Here is a 21223-nt window from a genome sequence, read left to right on the forward strand (position 1 = left end):
ATTTAAAGCAACCTTCATTTGGCGAGTAGGCGTCGTGGAAGAAGGATGGATCCGCGTCGGCTGGAAGAAGATGGTTCCGCTCCGCTCCGGATGGATGAAGATAGAAGATGCCGCTTGGATGAAGATGTCTACCGGTCCGGATGTCCTCTTCTGCCCGGATAGGATGAAGACTTCTGCCACTCCGGATGTCCTCTTTTGGTCCATTGGTGCCCGGCTGGGTGAACATGACTCAAGGTAGGGAGATCTTCAGTGGGGTAGTGTTAGGTTTATTTAAAGGGGGTTTGGGTTAGAGTAGGGGTATGTGGGTGGTGGATTTTAATGTTGGGGGGTGGTATTGTGTTTTTTTTTACAGGCAAAAGAGCTGATTTCTTTGGGGCATGCCCTGCAAAAAGACCTTTTAAGGGCTGGTAATAGAGCTGTTAACTTTGTTAATTTAGATTAGGGTAGGGAAATTATTTTATTTTGGGGGGCTTTGTTATTTTATTAGGGGGCTTAGAGTAGGTGTAATTAGCTTAAAATTCTTGTAATCTTTTTTTATTTTTTGGGATTTAGTGTTTTTTTTTTGTAATTTAGTTTAGTTTATTTAATTGTAGGTAATTGTAGGTACTTGTAGTTAATTGATTTAATGTATTTATTGATAGTGTAGTGTTAGGTTTAATTGTAACTTAGGTTAGGATTTATTTTACAGGTAATTTTGTAATTATTTTAACTAGGTAGCTATTAAATAGTAAATAACTATTTAATAGCTATTGTACCTAGTTAAAATAAATACAAAGTTGCCTGTAAAATAAATATAAATCCTAAAATAGCTACAATACAATTATTTGTTATATTGTAGCTATATTAGGGTGTATTTTACAGGTAAGTATTTAGCTTTAAATAGTAAGACTTTAGTTAATAATATTTAATTTATTTCGTTAGATTAAAATTATATTTAACTTAAGGGGTGTTAGGGTTATGGTTAGACTTAGTTTTAGTGGTTAATACATTTATTAGAGTAGCGGCGAGGTCCGGTCGGCAGATTAGGGTTAATACTTGAAGTTAGGTGGCGGCGACGTTGGGGGGGGCAGATTAGGGGTTAATAAATATTATTATTATATTATTATGTAGGTGTCGGCGATGTTAGGGGCAGCAGATTAGGGGTTCATAGGGATAATGTAGGTGGCGGCGGTGTGCGGCCGGCAGATTAGGGGTTAAAAATATTTATTATAGTGTGGGCGATGTGGGGGGGCCTCGGTTTAGGGGTACATAGGTAGTTTATGGGTGTTAGTGTACTTTATAGCACAGTAGTTAAGAGCTTTATAAACCGGCGTTAGCCCATAAAGCTCTTAACTACTGACTTTTTTCTGCGGCTGGAGTCTTGTCGGTAGAGGCTCTACCGCTCACTTCAGCCAAGATTCTTAATACCAGCGTTAGGCAGATCCCATTGAAAAGATAGGATACGCAATTGGCGTAAGGGGATCTGCGGTATGGAAAAGTCACGGCTTGAAAGTGAGCGTTAGACCCTTTCCTGCCTGACTCTAAATACCAGCGGCTGGCCAAAACCAGCATTAGGACCCCTTAACGCTGCGTTTGACGGCTAACGCAGAACTCTAAATCTAGCCGCAGGTTTGGTACGTAAGACCACCTTATCAGAATGGAAAATAAGATAAGGAGAATCACATTGTAAAGCAGAATGCTAAGAAACTCTGCGAGCAGAAGAAATAGCAACCAAAAATAAAACTTTCCAAGATAATAACTTAATATCTATGGAATGCATGGGTTCAAACGGAACCCCTTGAAGAACATTAAGAACTAAATTCAAACTCCAAGGAGGAGCAATTGGTCTAAACACAGGCCTGATTTTAGTCAGGGCCTGACAAAAAGATTGAACATCTGGAACATCTGCCAGACGCTTGTGTAGCAAAATAGACAAAGGAGAAATATGTCCCTTTAAGGAACTTGCTGACAACCCTTTCTCCAATCCTTCTTGGAGAAAAGATAAAATCCTGGGAATCCGAACCTTACTCCATGAGTAACCCCTGGATTCGCACCAATAAAGATATTTACGCCATATCTTATGGTAAATATTTCTAGTAACAGGCTTACGTGCCTGAATCAAGTTATCAATGACAGCATCAGAAAACCCTCGCTTAGATAAAATTAAGCGTTCAATCTCCAAGCAGTCAGCTGCAGAGAAATCAGATTTGGATGATGAAAGGGACCCTGAATGAGAAGGTCCTGCTTCAATGGAAGCCTCCATGGTGGCAGAGAGGACATGTCCACCAGATCGGCATACCAAGTCCTGCGAGGCCACGCAGAAGCGATGAGAATCACTGAAGCCCTCTCCTGTTTGATCTGAGCGATCACTCAGGGCAGGAGTGCAAATGGTGGAAACACATAAGCTAGGTTGAACGACCAAGGCACTGCCAAGGCATCTATCAGTTCGGCCTGAGGATCCCTGAACCTGGATCCATATCTCGGGAGCTTGGCATTCTGACGAGATGCCATAAGATCCAGCTCCGGTCTTCCCCACCTGAGAATCAGGGTGGTAAAGACCTCCGGATGGAGTTCCCATTCCCCCGGATGAAACATCTGTCTGCTCAGAAAATCCGCCTCCCAGTTGTCCCCTTCTGGGATGTAGATTGCTTACAGATAACAAGAGTGAGCCTCCGCCCACCAAATTAACTTTGATACTTCTGCCATCGCTAAGGAACTCCTTGTTCCTCCCTGATGATTGATGTAAGCCACAGTTGTGATGTTGTCCAACTGAAATCGGATGAACTTGGCCAAAGCTAACTGAGGTCAAGCCTGAAGCGCATTGAATATTGCTCTCAACTCCAGAATATTGATTGGAAGTAGAGACTCCGACCGAGTCCACATACCCTGAGTCTTCAGGGAATTCCAGACTGCACCCCATCCTGGTAGAGGGTCTGCAGAAGCACGTCCCTTGGGACAGATGCTCCGGCGACAACCACCAAAGAAGAGAGTCTCTTGTCTCCTGATCCAGATCTATCTGAGGAGACAAATTTGCATAATATCCATTCCACTGCCTGAGCATGCTCAGTTGTAGCGGTCTGAGATGAAAACGAGCAAACGGAATGATGTCTATTGCCGCCACCATCAATCCAATTACCTCCATGCACTGAGCCACTGATGGCCGAGGATTGGACTGAAGGGTTCGGCATGTATTCAGAATCTTTAATTTTCTGACTTCCGTCAAGAAGATTTTCATGGACATAGAATATATTAGAGTTCCCAGGAAAGGAACCCTTGTCTGTGGAATTAGTGAACTCTTTTCTAGATTCACCTTCCACCCGTGAGTCCTCAGAAAGGACAGAACCATGTCTGTATGAGAATTTGCCAGTTGACGACCCCTGAATCAGAATATCGTCCAGATAAGGTGCCACTGCAATGCCCCACGGTCTGAGAACCGCCAGTAGAGACCCTAGAACCTTCGTGAAGATCCTGGGTGCTGTGGCCAGCCTGAAAGGAAGGGCCACAAACTGAAAATGTTTGTCCAGGAAGGCAAACCTTAGAAACTGGTGATTATCTTCTTTTATAGGAATATGAAGATATGCATCCTTTAAGTCCACGGTAGTCATATATTGACCCTCTTGGATCAATGGAAGAATTGTCCGAATAGTCTCCATCTTGAAGGATGGCACTCTGAGAAACTTGTTTAGACTCTTGAGATCTAAAATGGGTTGAAACGTTCCCTCTTTTTTGGGAACCACAAAAAGATTTGAGTAAAACCCCTGCCCCTGTTCCTGTATTGGAATGGGATGAATTACTCCCATAGTAGAGAGGTCTTTTAGACAACCTAAGAACACCTCTCTTTTTATCTGGTCTACAGACAATCATGAAAGAAGAAACCTCCCCCTTGGGAGAGAATTTTTGAATGCCAGTCGATACCCTTGGGACACAATTTCCAGTGTCCAGGGATCCTGAATGTATTTTATCCAAGCCTGGACAAAGAGAGAAAGTCTGCCCCCTACTAGATCCGGTCCCGGATCGGGGGCCGCCCCTTTATGCTGTCTTGGGAGCAGCAGCGGGCATCTTGGGTTGTTTACCTTGTTCCAAGCCTGGTTGGGTCTCCAGATGGACTTGGCTTGTGCAAAATTCCCTTCCTGTTTAGCGGAAGAAGAAGAAGCGGGGACTCCCTTGAAATTCCGAAAGGAATGAAAATTATTCTGTTTACCCCTTTGTTTAGCTGCTTTATCCTGAGGTAGGAGATGACCCTTACCTCCCATAATGTCAGAAATGATTTCTTTCAAGTCTGGACCGAATAGGGTCTTTCCTTTGAAAGGAATAGCCAAAATCTTTGATTTAGAGGACACATCAGCAGACCAAGATTTTAACCATAAAGCTCTACGCGCTAAAATGACAAAACCTGCATTCTTAGCCGCCAACTTAGCGATCTGAAAGGCGTATCTGTAATAAAAGAATTAGCCAAATTAAGGGCCTTAATTATATCTAGTATTTCCTCTAAAGGAGTCTCTGTCTTAAGAGATTCCTCTAAGGCGTCAAACCAAAAGGCAGCCGCAGTTGTAACTGGTACAATGCAAGCCGTCGGTTGTAATAGAAAAGCCTGATGAATAAATAGTTTTTTTAGAAGACCCTCCAACTTCTTATCCATAGGATCTTTAAAAGCACAACTGTCCTCAATAGGAATAGTTGTACGCTTAGCCAGGGTAGATATAGCTCCCTCCACCTTAGGGACTGTTTGCCAAGAATCCTGAACAGTGTCAGCTATAGGATACATTTTCTTAAAATTAGGAGAAGGTGAGAACGGGATACCTAGTCTTTCCCATTCCCGCGTAATAATATCCGAAATTCTCTTAGGAACCGGAAACACATCAGAATAAGCAGGGACCTCTAAGTATTTGTCCATCTTACACAATTTCTCTGGTGGGACCACAATAGAATCACAGTCATCCAGAGTCGCTAAAACCTCTCGAAGTAACAGGCGGAGGTGTTCAAGCTTAAATCTAAAGGACATGATGTCCGAATCTGTCTGAGGTAACACACTCCCCGAGTCGGAAAGTTCCCCCTCAGACAGAAGTTCCCTACCCCCCAAATCAGATCCCTGGGAAGGCACATCGCAGATAGCCATCAAAGCCTCAGAACCACTGTGGTTTCAGACCTGCTGCGTTTGCCCTGTGACACTGGCAACTTGGATAAAACTTCTGTAAGGGTGGATGACATAACTGCAGTCATATCCTGCAGAGTAAATGAAGTGGACGCAGTTGAAGAACATGGCATCGCTTGAGTTGGTGTTAAGGGCTGTGACACTTGGGGCAAAAGAGTTGGCATACCCTGAGTCTCATCAGTCTGAGAAACATCCTGAGCTGTATTTTTATTAAGAAAAATCTGCTCTTTACATTGTAATGCACTCTCAGTGCATGATGGGCAAAAAGTAAGTGGGGGTTCCACATTGGCATTTAAACATATGGAACAAGTACTGGCATCTAGGTCATCCATTATGATAAACAAAAAGTTATTGAAAACTAGAATAAACTCTTTATGTAGTAATGCAAGATAACGATACTGTGTCTTTAAGAAAAATTAAAAATGTTTTTGTCTAGGACACAGCGCTATAAAAATGCAATATTTTGACTTTGAAAACAAACAACTACGTTTTGTAGAGTATCCCAGAAGTAGTTAACTAATTTCGGGCCGTAACATAAACCTCTTAAAAATAATGACACTTCTCCACAGCTCTGCTGCGGCGCCTACCTGCTCCCTATGACCCGACCAAACGAGTCTCCTACAGCAGAGTGTCTGCACCGCTTGTACTACCCATGCGGTCTAGACAGACACCGGAGTCACCTACACGTCCGACTCCCAGAACAGCACTGCGCGGCTTGTCTTAGCGTGCGAACGAGTGCCCCGCCCATCGTGGGTGTAACCAACGAAACTCCCGGACGGCTCCACATATTATGTGAGAAAAACAAAAATGGAGTCGCCGGGACCACTGCGCACTAAACACATAAACTGTGATGCACCATATTGTCACAAAACACTGCAGCCAGCCCCAGCATCAGCCCGAACCTGGAGGGGTTAATGTTTCACAAAATTACCCCCATGCCCCTTATGTAGCCCCCACAAAAGGCCCAATAAGCAAATCAGTCCCCCAGAACAGTGTAGAAGACACACAGACATAGGAGAAAATTATTGAGTATGTATAGGAAAATGACAGTCATTTCTGAGTTGCTAGGTGTCACAGAAGTAATAGACTGCACATACCTCCATGCTGAGTAACAGCATGACTTGTCCCACACTGCTAGAGGTCCTTCTTCTCCTCCAGGAATCTGTGGGAACAAAACTGGGCCTTAGATAAAATTGCTAAGACCATATTCAGCAGGGCAGCACACAGACTGGGAGCCCCAGAAACAATCATCTTTGAATCTGAACAGCTCCCCTTGCTTTACCCTTGAGTAAAATAGTACACACCGGTAACATTTAAAAATAATAAACTCTTGATTGAAGAATCTAAACTAACACCTCACTTTACCTCTTCCTATCACTAACACAGGCAAAGAGAATGACTGGAGTGGGAGGAAAGGGAGAAGCTATATATACAGCTCTGCTGTGGTGCTCTTTGCCTCCTCCTGCTGACTAGGAGGCGTAATCCCATAAGTAAAGATGAAATCCGTGGACTCGTCATATCTTGTAAAAGAAATATATATATATATCCTGTTCAAAATGAAACAAGGAAAAAAAATGACAATTTTTCTGTAGAAAGTTTTTATCCACCTACAGTCTTGTGGACAATATGACATTTGGATCATGTTAGTTAAAACTCTATCTGGAAATTAGCTATTCTCCCAGGCAGGAAGCAGCTATCACTGAAATGTGTGGCTGGTATAATAATAGTTGCATATTATTCAATCAACACCTTAGTGAATACAGATCACTCAAATATCAACATCTTCCCTCCACTAAGATAAAAAATATTTTACTAGCATTTTATTTAAATTGCTTTTTTTTTTTTTTTTTACTATGGGTTGAAGTTAAAGCCTAATGATATTTTATGACTGTTTTTCTATTTGATATTTTCTTTGACATTCTCAGAAACTTTGACCCAGGCTTTGTCTATTTTGGCAGCATAATTTGCAACACTCATCAACCTTTGACTCTTCTTATATGTATTCCATGACTTAATGACAAGCATTAAATTGATGAAGTAACTTATTTGTGTTGTAAAAGTTGTTTGTCAAATCTAAAGATTTTTAGTGTTTGGCAGAAGTTACAAAATGAAATGCGCACAACATTACACTACAACCTTGAAGAAGATACTTATTTATGCAGGTTTCTCATTACCACAGAAACATACTCAGGATACTTGGTCCTAAAACATTTAATAGACAAAAGAGAAATAACTTTTTCTGAGCCAGGGTAAAACAATAGAAGGTACAAACAGGTGGAAAATGATGGTGGCTATGACATCAATGCATGAAGGTTCATCTGTTCTTAACAGTATTTTTCCCCAGTATTTTTTAAGTTTCATTTTGAGCACATATCTGTCATAAAAGGGTCTTATTTGGGTATTCAAGTATTCAAGTAGACATAAAAGGCTTTAAGTTATAGGGGTCATGCATCTGATCCCACACTGGCTTCTAGATACAATAATGGGAGCTGTATAGGTATTTATCTGATCTAAGGTCACATTTGGATGTACAGCAGGCATAAAGGGGGTTGCAGGGTCCACTTATTTGATCTAATTCCTCCTTTATGCATCTATTTTTTCTCTCTGTATTTTGAAATATTTATCCCTCTATTTATATATGTAAATTAGTGATTCCACTGTATTATTGTTATAATAGTAGCAACCTAACCACTAAGTATTTTGTATAGGGATGAAAAACATTTTCTTGTACTCAGCCTGAGATCCATTAGTTCCCCCACTGTCCCGGAGATATGACTATACACTTTATGATACATCACCTGCATCTCATATTTCATTAAAGTGAGAACATTTATTGAAGCATAAATAGAAGTGTTGTTTTTACAACTTTGGGAAACTTATGACCCTAGCTACATTGCCTCTCCACTACCTCAAGGGTAGCGTAGTTTAACCATTGCAATCTGAAGGGGTTGATTGATAAATCCTGCTCTTGTGCTATTGGTTGTACAAGAACAGGAGGTGTGGTTGCACAAGAAATTGCTTGTGCAATGTTAAATGTCATCTAGATGACGAACGAACATATTTAAGGGAACCTTGTCCACCCAGCATTTAATAAATGGAGCCCCTAACGGATCCCTGTTTCTAATCAATACACCAAATAAATACCTAGATCATAATGGAAAGTGAGCGTTAGACCCTTTCCTGACTGACTCCAAATACCAGCGGGTGGTTTTGACGGCTAACGCCAAACTCTAAATCTAGGCGTAAGATAACTACAATGTAATTAATAATTACATTGTAGCTATTTTAGGATTTATATTTATTTTACAGGTAACTTTGTATTTATTTTAGCTAGTTAGAATAGTTATTAAATAGTTATTAACTATTTAATAACTACCTAGCTAAAAGAAATACAAAATTACCTGTAAAATAAATCCTAACCTAAATTACAATTAAACCTAACACTACACTATCATTAAATTAATTAAATAAATTAGCTACAAATAACTACAATTAAATACAATTAAATAAACTAACTAAAGTACAAAAAATAAAAAAAGCTAAGTTACAAAAAATTAAAAAAGCTAAGTGACAAAAATTTAAAAAAAATAAGTTACAAACATTTAAAAAATATTACAACAATTTTAAGCTACTTACACCAAATCTAAGCCCCATAATAAAATAACAAAGCCCCCCAAAATAAGAAAATGCCCTACCCTATTCTACATTAAAAAGTTACCAGCTCTATTACGTTACCAGCCCTTAAAAGGGCCTTTTGCGGGGCATGCCCCAAAGAAAACAGCTCTTTTGCCTGTAAAATAAAAATACAACCCCCCCAACATTAAAACCCACCACCCACATACCCCTACTCTAACCCAAACCCCCTTAAATAAACCTAAGACTACCCCCCTGAAGATCATCCTACCTTTAGCCGTCTTCAGCCAGCCGACCACCGATGGAACCGAAGAGGAGATCCGGAGCAGCAGAAGTCATCATCCAAGGGGCGCTGAAGAAGTCTTCCATCCGATTGAAGTCATCATCCAGGCGGCGTCTTCAATCTTCATCCATCCGGAGCGGAGCCATCTTCAGACGAGCCTACGCGGAGCCATCTTCTTCCACTGACAACTGAACGTCAAATGACGGTTCCTTTAAGTGACGTCATCCAAGATGGCGTCCCTTGAATTCCGATTGGCTGATAGGATTCTATCAGCCAATCGGAATTAAGGTAGGAAAATCTGATTGGCTGATCCAATCAGCCAATCAGATTGAAGTTCAATCTGATTGGCTGATCCAATCAGCCAATCAGATTGAGTTTGCATTCTATTGGCTGTCCTGATCAGCCAATAGAATGCAAGCTCAATCTGATTGGCTGTTATTTTATTAGGGGGCTTAGATTAGGTGTAAGTAGCTTAAAATTGTTGTAATATTTTTGAAATGTTTGTAACTTATTTTTTTATTTTTTTGTAACTTAGCTTTTTTTATTTTTTGTACTTTAGTTGGTTTATTTAATTGTATTTAATTGTAGTTATTTGTAGGTAATTTATTTAATTAATTTGATGATAGTGTAGTGTTAGGTTTAATTGTAACTTAGGTTAGGTTTTATTTTACAGGTAATTTTGTATTTCTTTTAGCTAGGTAGTTATTAAATAGTTAATAACTATTTAATAACTATTCTAACTAGCTAAAATAAATACCTGTAAAATAAATATAAATCCTAAAATAGCTACAATGTAATTATTAATTACATTGTAGCTATCTTAGGGTTTATTTTACAGGTAAGTATTTAGTTTTAAATAAGAATAATTAATTTAATAAGAGTTAAATTTATTTAGATGTATTTAATTAATATTTAAGTTAGGGGGGTGTTAGGGTTAGGGTTAGACTTAGGTTTAGGGGTTATAAATTTTATTATAGTTGCGGCGGTGTAGGGGGGCAGGATAGGGGTTAATAAATTTATTATAGGTTGCGGCGGTGTAGGGGGGCAGGATAGGGGTTAATACATTTATTATAGGTTGCGGCGGTGTAGGGGGGCAGGATAGGGGTTAATAAATGTATTATAGGCGGCGACGGTGTAGGGGGGGCAGATTAGTGGTTAATAAGTTTAATATAGGTGGCGGCGGGGGGCGGGAGCGGCGGTTTAGGGGTTAATACATTTATTATAGTTGCGGCGGTGTCTGGGAGCGGCGGTTTAGGGGTTAATAACTTTATTTAGTTGCGGCAGTGTAGGGGGGGACAGATTAGGGGTTAATATGTATAATGTAGCTTGCGGTGGGCTCCGGGAGCGGCGGTTTAGGGGGTAATACATTTATTTAGTTGCGGAGGTGTAGGGGGGGCAGATTAGGGGTGTTTAGACTCGGGGTACATGTTAGGGTGTTAGGTGTACACACTTCCCATAGGAATCAATGGGATGTCGGGCAGCAGCAAACATGAACTTTCGCTATGGTCAGACTCCCATTGATTCCTATGGGATCCGCTGCCTCCAGGGCGGCGGTTTGAAAACCAGGTACGCTGGGCCAGAAAAGTGCTGAGCGTACCTGCTAGTTTTTTGATAACTAGCAAAAGTAGTCTGATTGTGCCGAACTTGTGTGCGGAACATCTGGAGTGACGTAAGAATCGATCTGTGTCGGACTGAGTCCGGCGGATCGAAGCTTACGTCACAAAATTCTACTTTTGCCGGTGTAAAGGGCTTGATAACTAAGGCGAATCAGCATCGCCACAAATACGCTGCGGAATTCCAGCGTATTTGCAGTTGACAGCTTGATAACTAGGGGCCGATGGATCAATGTGGGATGAAAAGCTGGCTGTGTGCGCTACCTTATCAAAGAAACGCAATATCTGAAAAACCAAACCTTCAAACCAAAAATGAAAAAATGAAAAATATTGACGGTTGTGCCTTTAAATGGGAAGGTCTATAGCAATTGAATTAGTTCATAAAAAGTGAATTTCCAGACGTAAAATATATTTCCAAGCGAAAAAACAGAGTATTTCAAAGCAATGCAAAAGGAGAAAATTGGCTTAAAGTCAAATGAAAAAATAGTACTTAAGTGCCCCAACTTCAGTGTTTATATATCAGTAACAGCTCCCATATTCAGTAGGTGAATGTTGTTTGGACGATAAGAAGTAAATTTCAATCAGTGTTGTATATCTCTTTCTGCCAAAGAAAGAGATATACAATAGTGTAGATTGCTTACAAAGGGTATAATATTAGAATTATCCTTACCTAATCAACACGTTTCGGTCTCACAGTGACCTTTATCAAGACTGATAAAGGTCACTGTGAGACCGAAACGCGTTGACTTTTTTATATAATTTATTCCATCAATTGTATTTTAATACCTTGTAAAATCCATTGTTTTAATTACTTTGTAAAACCCATTGTTTAAACCGTTGTTTTATATGTAACATTGTTAACCACATGGATCCATGATATATGTACTGTTTTAAATTTGTTTTAAATTTGTTTTCCAATAAATTGTCATTTTATTAATAAGTACTATCATTAGTGGCTCTTTATACATAGTCCCACTCAGACACAGCCTCCTTTGTGGTGGCGCTTTGGTACATTTCTGATTACTGATTAACTCCAGCTGACAACTAGGTGTCAACCCATCAAAGCCAGAGGTCTGCATATTTAGCAATTTACTGGATCCATACTCTTAAAACTGGCGCTCCTTTTTGTATTAATAAAATAAGTGACATTAAACTATTTATTGATAATCCGTAATTCTAAGTATTGCAGTTTGTTTACTTGGTTTATAATGTTCCTTATTTTTAAGGTTTTGTATACTCTTAGGGCTTTAGTTTTAAAACTGATTGGTATTTTGGTGACATCAGGAATTATCAACATGACAGTAATATCTCATTCATGTTTGGACTCGCAGGGAGCTGTTTGTCTGTGCCCCATTCAGTTTATTTATACCTTTTAGCATTTGACTTTTATACGGTACAACTTATTGGGATACATGACGGATTTTGCTCTCTGTGGGTAAAAGTTCATATGAATGTATTTATTATTTGTTGGTTTCACTGAATTTGGTTGGTAGGATTTTATTATTTTTTTGTTCTTAATAATCTATATATATATGCTCCAAATTCAGATTATTTATTTAGCTGTAGGCAACTAGTATTTCTTCTTTAAATATACTTTTTATGGGCGAATGGAACGAGTTATCTTGCCCTCCTCTGAATATATCATTGTTATTAATGTGCAGATAAAGTATTAAAATCTTATATGAAAACATAGTCTAAGTATGAATATGTGTATTTTTCTTTTATGATTTTTTCAAGTCTGTTTGTTATTGTCAGCCTGTGGAAGGTAATCTCACCCCTGTAAAGGAGAGAGGGAATTTTAGGACCACAACTGCAGCTTTAAAAGTGTTGTGAAAGTATCAATGATTCTGTATAGGTGAAGGGAGGCAGCAAGGTTCAGAATCAATGGATACAGTTCACTTTTATTATAAGGATAGGTGAGACAATGGCTGAGACCACAGAGCATATAGCCCCACTCAGTATTGACAAACTGGTTCCCACTTAAATAATAACATGCAATTGCAAGGTTAAAGAGTTAAACAGATAGTATCTGATCATAATTGGCAGCACATATAACAGTACAAGAAAAAGGCAAAATACAGCTAATGACACTTGAGCTTTTTAAGGTACTGAGACTGACAAATAACGAAGTTAGGTAAATATTAGCGCATTTGAATACGAAGGCATCTTAACTAAAAGTTCTGAGACATGTCTGGAGTAAATGTTGAATATTGGTAACTTACTGCGGTACAGGAGTGAAGGAAGCGCTTTTTAAAGTTACTATAGAAGTAATGGGTGAGTGGTGTCTGGACACAGAGTAGTTCCCCTGCAGAGTCTGGGGATTTGCAGCGTGTGCGATGGCGTGTGACGTCACCGCTTGCCGGTTCCGGTCCTGTGTTTGGTAGAGAGGTGAGCTGCGTCTGTCTCAAAGGTTGCAAGGAAGTTTGAGGGTGAGAAGCTGGATTCAACAATCAAGCAATTTGGTATGAGTAGGAGGGAAATTTAAACAGCTTGATGGGGAGGAGATTATGTAAGTGTGAAAAGACACAGCTATACAAAGGATAAAGCAAAGAACTTAGGCAGTCATGACAGGACCCCCCCCCCCAAGGATCAACTCCGGGGATCGGGTCCAGGGCGATCAGGACAACGTTCATGGAACCTGGCCACCAATCGGGGGGCAGATAGATTAGAAGCCGGTTCCCAGGAGTCCTCAGAATCAGGATAGCCCTTCCAATGAACCAGATACTGAAGCTGCCCTCGAAAGCGTCGGGAGTCCAACACATCTTGTACCTCATACTCCAGGGTGGCATCCTGCAGATGAGGAAGTATAGGAATAGAAGGATCATGGTGACGAAGCTGTCTATAAGGCTTGAGGAGAGACACATGAAAGGTAGGATGGGATTTCAGATTTGCTGGTAAAGCGAGGGTGACAGCATTCATATTCACAATCTTTACGATGGGGAATGGTCCAATAAAGCTGGAAGACAGTTTCCTGGAAGGAAGGGGTAAATGTAGATTACGTGTCGATAACCAAACGTAGTCACCTACAGCATATTTAGGCGAGGGAATCCTTTTCTTGTCAAAATGAAATTTATACCGATCCTTGGCGATGCGAATATTTTCAGCAGTTAATGAAAAGGATTCACTAATAGTGTTGATGAGGTCATTCACAACAGGACAAGTGTTGCCGACCATAGAATCCCATTCAAAAGAGGGATGGAAACCATAATTAATGAAAAACGGTGTGGAGTTAGTAGAGGAATGAATGGAATTGTTGAAGGCGAATTCTGCGTATGGCAGAAGTTGGGTCCAGTTCTCTTGTTTAGCTGAGATGAAACATCTTAAGTATTGTTCAATGCACTGGTTTGTTCTTTCAGTCTGGCCATTAGTTTGTGGATGGAAAGAGGTACTGAGACGTCTAGAAATACCTAGTGAGTGACAAAGTTGTTTCCAGAAGTGGCTGGTAAATTGAGTACCCCTATCTGAGGTGATACTATTCGGGAGTCCGTGATACTTGAACACATGGTGGATCATTAAGGAAATGGTTTCAGAAGAAGTTGGGAGTTTATGGTAGGGCACAAAATGTGCCATTTTACTAAATAGGTCCACGACTACTAATATGGTGTTATTCCTTTCTGAGATAGGCAGGTCGACTATATAGTCGATAGCTATGTCTCTCCAAGGACGGTCAGGAGTCGGTAAGGGGATCAATTTTCCGTACGGGGGAGTCCTCCCTTTTTTAGTAGTTTCGCAGATCATACAGGTCTTAACGTAATCCGTGATATCGGAGAGGTAAGTTGGCCACCAAAAGTATCTGGAGACTAATTCTTGAGTTTTCTTTATGCCCATATGTCCAGCAGATGGGGAGTCATGTAAAGTTTTTAAGACTGTTGGTCTGAGACTGTTGGGTACATAGATTTGTTGTTGGTGATAATACAACCCATCCGTGTGTAAATCCAAGACCTGTAATGGTTTATTTGAGTCAGCCTGTTGTGCCGATTTGAACTGATTGTTTTGTTCTACAGTTAAAGCTAAGAACCTGTCTAGAGGAATTAAGGGTGAGAGGTTTGGATGCGGAACTTGGTCCACCAAGTGTCTTGAGAGGGCATCAGCCTTCTTGTTCTTGTTTGCAGGACGGTAGGTGATAAGATAATTAAACCTAGCCAAGAATAGGTTCCAACGGACCTGCCGTGCACTAAGAGTCCTATTAGATTGTAAGTATTCTAGATTTTTGTGATCCGTGTAGATCAAGATTGGAAGACTGGTCCCTTCCAGAAGGTGTCTCCATTGTTCTAATGAAGTCTTGATTGCTAACAGTTCTTTATCCCCAATTGGGTAGTTGATTTCAGCTGAATTAAGTATTCGTGAATAGAAGGCGACAGGGTGTAGAGGGTCCTTAGGAGTCAACCTCTGGGAGAGGATTGCTCCCAAAGCATAATTAGATGCATCCACTTCCAGGATATACTGTAACTTAGAATTAGGGAATTGGAGGATAGGGGCCGTAGTGAAAGCCTTTTTTAAAAAGTTGAAAATTTGTTCTAAATCATCGTTCCATCGAAAGTGTGTATCAGATTTGGTCAAGTTAGTTAATGGTCTTGTCAAATCAGCGAAATTTTTAATAAACTTCCTGTAGAAATTGGCGAAACCCATGAACCTTTGTATATCCTTTTTACTTTTTGGGGAAGGCCAATTTTGGATTACCGATATCTTATCATTATCCATCTGGATACCTTGGGGTGATACAATATAACCTAGAAATTTTATTTCTTTGGAGTGAAATAAGCATTTTTCTAGTTTGACATATAGAGAATTTTCTCTCAACCGTGTTAATACTAGGGTAACATGTTTGATGTGTTCTGTACGTGAGGTAGAGAATATGAGTATATCATCCAAATATATCACCATAAATAAATCCAAAAAATCCTTAAAAATGTCATTTATAAAGTATTGAAAAGTAGCCGGGGCATTACAGAGGCCAAATGGCATCACAGTATATTCAAATAAGCCGTAACGTGTACGGAATGCTGTAAGCCATTCATGACCCTCCTTGATACGTACTAAGTTGTAAGCCCCTCTGAGATCCAATTTAGTGTATATAGTAGCATCTTGTAATCTATCAAGGAGTTGGGGAATTAAAGGCAAAGGATAGCGGTTTTTTATTGTACGCTTGTTTAGTTCTCTGTAATCAATAATGGGTCTTAGGGACTGATCTTTATTTTTAACAAAAAATATACCAGCCCCAGCTGGGGAGGTGGAAGGACGTATAAAGCCTTTCTTTAAGTTATCAGCCAAATAAGTTTTAAGGTGTTGTAACTCAGGTTCTGAGAGGGGAAATATATGGCCGTAAGGTATATCAACACCTGGCAGGAGATCAATAGGGCAGTCATAAACCCTATGAGGTGGTAGATTCTCTGATTCTTTTTTATCAAAGACATCAGCGAATGTAATGTATTCCTTGGGGATTTGTAATGGAACATCTAGTAAAATTTGTTCCTGATGGAGACACAAATCTTTACAATATGGAGAATTAAAGAGAACTTGTGAAGTTGACCATTGTATAGTGGGATCGTGTTGTTTAAACCAAGTGATACCAAGTATAATGGGATATAGAGGTGAGGGTATAACATCAAAAGTAAGATACTCTGTGTGTTGGTCATGTGTGGTGAGCCTTAATGGTATGGTATGGTATAAGATGGGTCCTGAAGTTATTTCATTACCATCAATAAATCGAAGTACACTAGGCACCAATTTCTTAACAAGTGGAATTTTATTTACAGTAGTGAATTGGTGATCTATATAATTATGGCTCGCTCCAGAGTCAAGGATTGCTTGTGAGTTGAGTCTTTGCTGATCCCACTGTAATAAGATAGGAAGGGAGCAATGATTAGACTGTGTTTGTTTAGCAGATAGACATATATTTGTAGTGTTCATCTTACCCTTCCTACGCTGTAATTGAGAGCAGTCCTTTACAGTGTGATCAATCCCTCCACAATACATACAGAGATCTAAAGCTTTTCTTCTTAGTTTCTCCTGTTGAGTTAATGGACCTCTGATGAAACCGAGTTCCATAGGAATTTCAGAAATTTTTGTAGGTGTTTTAGGTGGGGGTAATGTAGTAGCTGTATGTTTAGTGGATGATTCTAAGTGTGACCTTTCTGAGCGTCTCTCTCTGATGCGTCTATCTAAAGTGATGCTTGCATCTATTAGGAGTTCTAAAGTATCTGGGAGGGGTTGTCTGGCTAGCTCATCCTTGAGAGTATCTGAGAGGCCTAGGCGGAATTGATTGCGTAATGAGAGGTCATTCCACTGTGTATCTGGGGACCATTTCTTAAACTCTGCGATGTAGTCCTCCACAGGCCTTTTATGTTGTCTCAGAGACCTCATTGCTGTCTCAGCAGACAGCTGTTTGTAGGGATCATCATAAAGCTGTCCCATTGCTTTAAAAAACTGATCAAATGAGTACAGCAATGGGTCATTGGTCTCAAAAAACAAATTAGCCCATATACGTGGTTCACCACGCAGATAAGAGATTGTGGTGAGAACCTTCAAATGATCATTGAAATATGTTTTGGGTTTTAGTTGGAAGTATAAGGAACATGAATTTTTGAATTCCCTAAATTCTGAACGAATACCACTAAATGTTTGTGGAGGATTAGGTTGGGGTTCACTAGAACCAATACTTGTAGTGAGTGTATCAATTTTATCATTGATGTATTGCTTTAAAGCAGAATTTTCTAACTGTAGTGTATTTAACCCTGTAGTGAGGTTATCTACAGTTTGTGTTAATTTCTCTACATGAGCTAATAAGGCTGCTGGGTCCATAGTAAGGCTTGATTGTTATTGTCAGCCTGTGGAAGGTAATCTCACCCCTGTAAAGGAGAGAGGGAATTTTAGGACCACAACTGCAGCTTTAAAAGTGTTGTGAAAGTATCAATGATTCTGTATAGGTGAAGGGAGGCAGCAAGGTTCAGAATCAATGGATACAGTTCACTTTTATTATAAGGATAGGTGAGACAATGGCTGAGACCACAGAGCATATAGCCCCACTCAGTATTGACAAACTGGTTCCCACTTAAATAATAACATGCAATTGCAAGGTTAAAGAGTTAAACAGATAGTATCTGATCATAATTGGCAGCACATATAACAGTACAAGAAAAAGGCAAAATACAGCTAATGACACTTGAGCTTTTTAAGGTACTGAGACTGACAAATAACGAAGTTAGGTAAATATTAGCGCATTTGAATACGAAGGCATCTTAACTAAAAGTTCTGAGACATGTCTGGAGTAAATGTTGAATATTGGTAACTTACTGCGGTACAGGAGTGAAGGAAGCGCTTTTTAAAGTTACTATAGAAGTAATGGGTGAGTGGTGTCTGGACACAGAGTAGTTCCCCTGCAGAGTCTGGGGATTTGCAGCGTGTGCGATGGCGTGTGACGTCACCGCTTGCCGGTTCCGGTCCTGTGTTTGGTAGAGAGGTGAGCTGCGTCTGTCTCAAAGGTTGCAAGGAAGTTTGAGGGTGAGAAGCTGGATTCAACAATCAAGCAATTTGGTATGAGTAGGAGGGAAATTTAAACAGCTTGATGGGGAGGAGATTATGTAAGTGTGAAAAGACACAGCTATACAAAGGATAAAGCAAAGAACTTAGGCAGTCATGACAGTTATGTATAGTTTGATTTATTTTTCACATTGGATTGGTGTTTATTTGACAATGTTACTCTTGTTGTTCTTTTGTAATTAACTATGCAACAGGTGTGAAGGGCTTACATCTTAGTTTTAAGGAGCCCTTACACACCTGAATGTTAGCTCTGATGAAGTGCCCAATAGGGCAGGAAACGCGTCAGCGGTAGTCAGGTCTGTGTACTGTGCCTTTGTCTTTTTACTCACGGAGTCTAATAAAGGTGAAATTTTAAACGCATATCAACAGCCTTACTGCTCTTTCCATTATTGGGTTCTTTTTGGTCTCAACTAGAGGTGCTGAAAAATCTTTGTTTATTTAGCAATTTATATGTATGTGTCTCAATGTTAAAGCCATTTTCCTGCTTTTTTTTTTCTGACCCCCGAAATCTCATATCTTTGAGCCCTTATAACTTTTTTGTGCAATTAAAAAAAAAAAAATAGTAGACAGTGTTATTATGAGTGTAATTGAACTTTGTAATGTATTTTTGAAGTTTTTTGCAACTTTTTTGTTTAAGAAAATAGTTAACCACAGCTCTGAGATCGTAGTAAGGATTTAAGCGTAAATGGCGATTGCGCTTGTGAAATTGCGATTTTGTTCTAGAATACGCTCGTGAAAACACATTAACTGTTTGCGCAAAACCATTTGCGCCTCACTTGTAATCTAGCCCTATATTAATAAGATCCTCAAGAACAGGAAAAAAAACTCTTGAAACCTAGCACAAGGTTTTTCCTCAGTTTTTTAGTGCCTTGGACATGTAAAATACAGAAAATCTCTTTAACCAAACTAAAATGTTCACACATTAAAGTGGTAGACTCTGTGGGGTAGATTTATCATACCTTGGGCGAACATGATTCACTATAACGAATCATGTCCTCCCTGCATCACTACATGGCGATAGCATACGCTTTTGACATTAAACATTGCACAAGCATTTCTAGTGAAATGCTTGTGCAATGCTGACCCCTGCACATTTGGGGGTGTTTATCATCCTGATTGTTTCTTATCGGGATGATTACAGTCCCCCACCTCAGAGGTGGAGGAGGAGTTACGGAGCAGTGGTCTTAAGACTGCTGCTTCTTAAATCCTGTTTTCGTCAAGCCGGAAGGCTCGCGTGAAATAAGCAGCATTCGCTGCTTAAAGGGACATTATACACTCATTTTTTCTTTGCATAAATGTTTTGTAGATGATCTATTTATATAGCCCATAAAACATTTTTTTTTAAAAAAAATGTATAGTTTTGCTTATTTTTAAATAACATTGCTCTGATTTTCAAAATCCTAACCAAACCCCAAAGTTTTATCAGAATACCATCAGCTACCTTCTCCAGCTTGCTCCTGTTTGTGTAAAGGATCTTTTCATATGCCAAAGAAGGGGAAGGGGGAGTGTCTTATTTCCCACTTGCAGTGGGCTTTCCAGCTACCTTTTCAACAGAGCTAAACTGAGAGCTTCTAAGTAAGTTTTTAAACAGTTTTATACTGGATCTTTATACCAGTATCTGTGCATCTTATTATTTATAGTAGTGTCTATTACATGCAGTTATATGAAAATGAGTGTATACTGTCCCTTTAATAAATATACCCCTGTGTCTTGATCAGACAAAGACATCTGATCATCATAAAATCACACATTTTCAGAAAACAATGAGATGTGAAAAATATAGGGACATTCTCAGACATAGAAAATGTGTGCATTCTTGGAGGAACTACTGAATGTAAAGTGCAAAAAGATTTAAATCCCGGAGCAAAATCTGGAACACTCTCCTGTTAGAAGGAGGAGATTCTTTTAGAGTTTGAAGCAGCATTCGACTGGCTAGAATGCCTAATGAGATCCTTTATCAGGAATTGCAGAGGAGAACTGGATAACCAGCCTGCTAAATAAAAAATGTGACTAACATCAGTGGATCTCTAGTGGATCTAAAGAATATTATAAGATAGTGGGGACAAACTACATATAGGGAGGTAGTTATCATCGTGTCAACTTTTCTGCCTTCGCCGGCCCAATACGCCCGCCTAAGCTCGCCTACCTTCGCCGCCGCGGACCTGAAAAAATACGCCTAAGTTATCAAATAAAGCTGTCAAAAAGCCACGGGGCGATGAGCAGCGGACTGTGAGAGTTATCACTCATCCGATCTCGCTGCTCTTTGGCTTTTTCCCAGCTTTATTGCTAGCCTGTCACTAAGCACTCCCACTAAACTGCACTGTTCTACCCCCTATACCGGCGCCCCCGGAGCCCCCCCGCAACTAAATAAAGTTACTAACCCCTAAACCGCCACTCCCAGAGCCCACCGCAACTATAATAAATGTCTTAACCCCTAAACCGCCGCTCCCGGAGCCCAACGCAACTATAATAAATGTCTTAACCCCTAAACCGCCGCTCCCGGAGCCCACCGCCACCTACATTATACCTAGTAACCCCTATCCTGACCCCCCTATACCGCCGCCCTCTATAATAAAGTTATTAACCCCTATCCTGCTGATCCCGCACCTCGCCGCAAATAAATAAATAGTTTAACCCCTAAACCGCCGCTCCCTGAACCCGCTGCAACCTATATTAAATTTATTAACCCCTATCCTGCCCCCCCTACACCGTCGCCACCTATAATACATTTATTAACCCCTATCGAGCCCTCCACTACACCGCCGCCACTGTAATAAAATTATTAACCCCTAAACCTAAGTCTAACACTAACCCTAACACCCCCCTAACTTAAATATTAATTAAATAAATCTAAATAATATTTCTCTTATTAACTAAGTTAATCCTATTTAAAACTAAATACTTACCTGTAAAATAAACCCTAATATAGCTACAATACTTTGTATTTATTTTAGCTAGTTAGAATAGTTATTAAATAGTTATTAACTATTTAATAACTACCTAGCTAAAAGAAATACAAAATTA

Source organism: Bombina bombina, chromosome 2 (assembly GCF_027579735.1).
Source record: "Bombina bombina isolate aBomBom1 chromosome 2, aBomBom1.pri, whole genome shotgun sequence".
In the NCBI taxonomy this organism is placed as follows: Eukaryota; Metazoa; Chordata; class Amphibia; order Anura; family Bombinatoridae; genus Bombina; species Bombina bombina.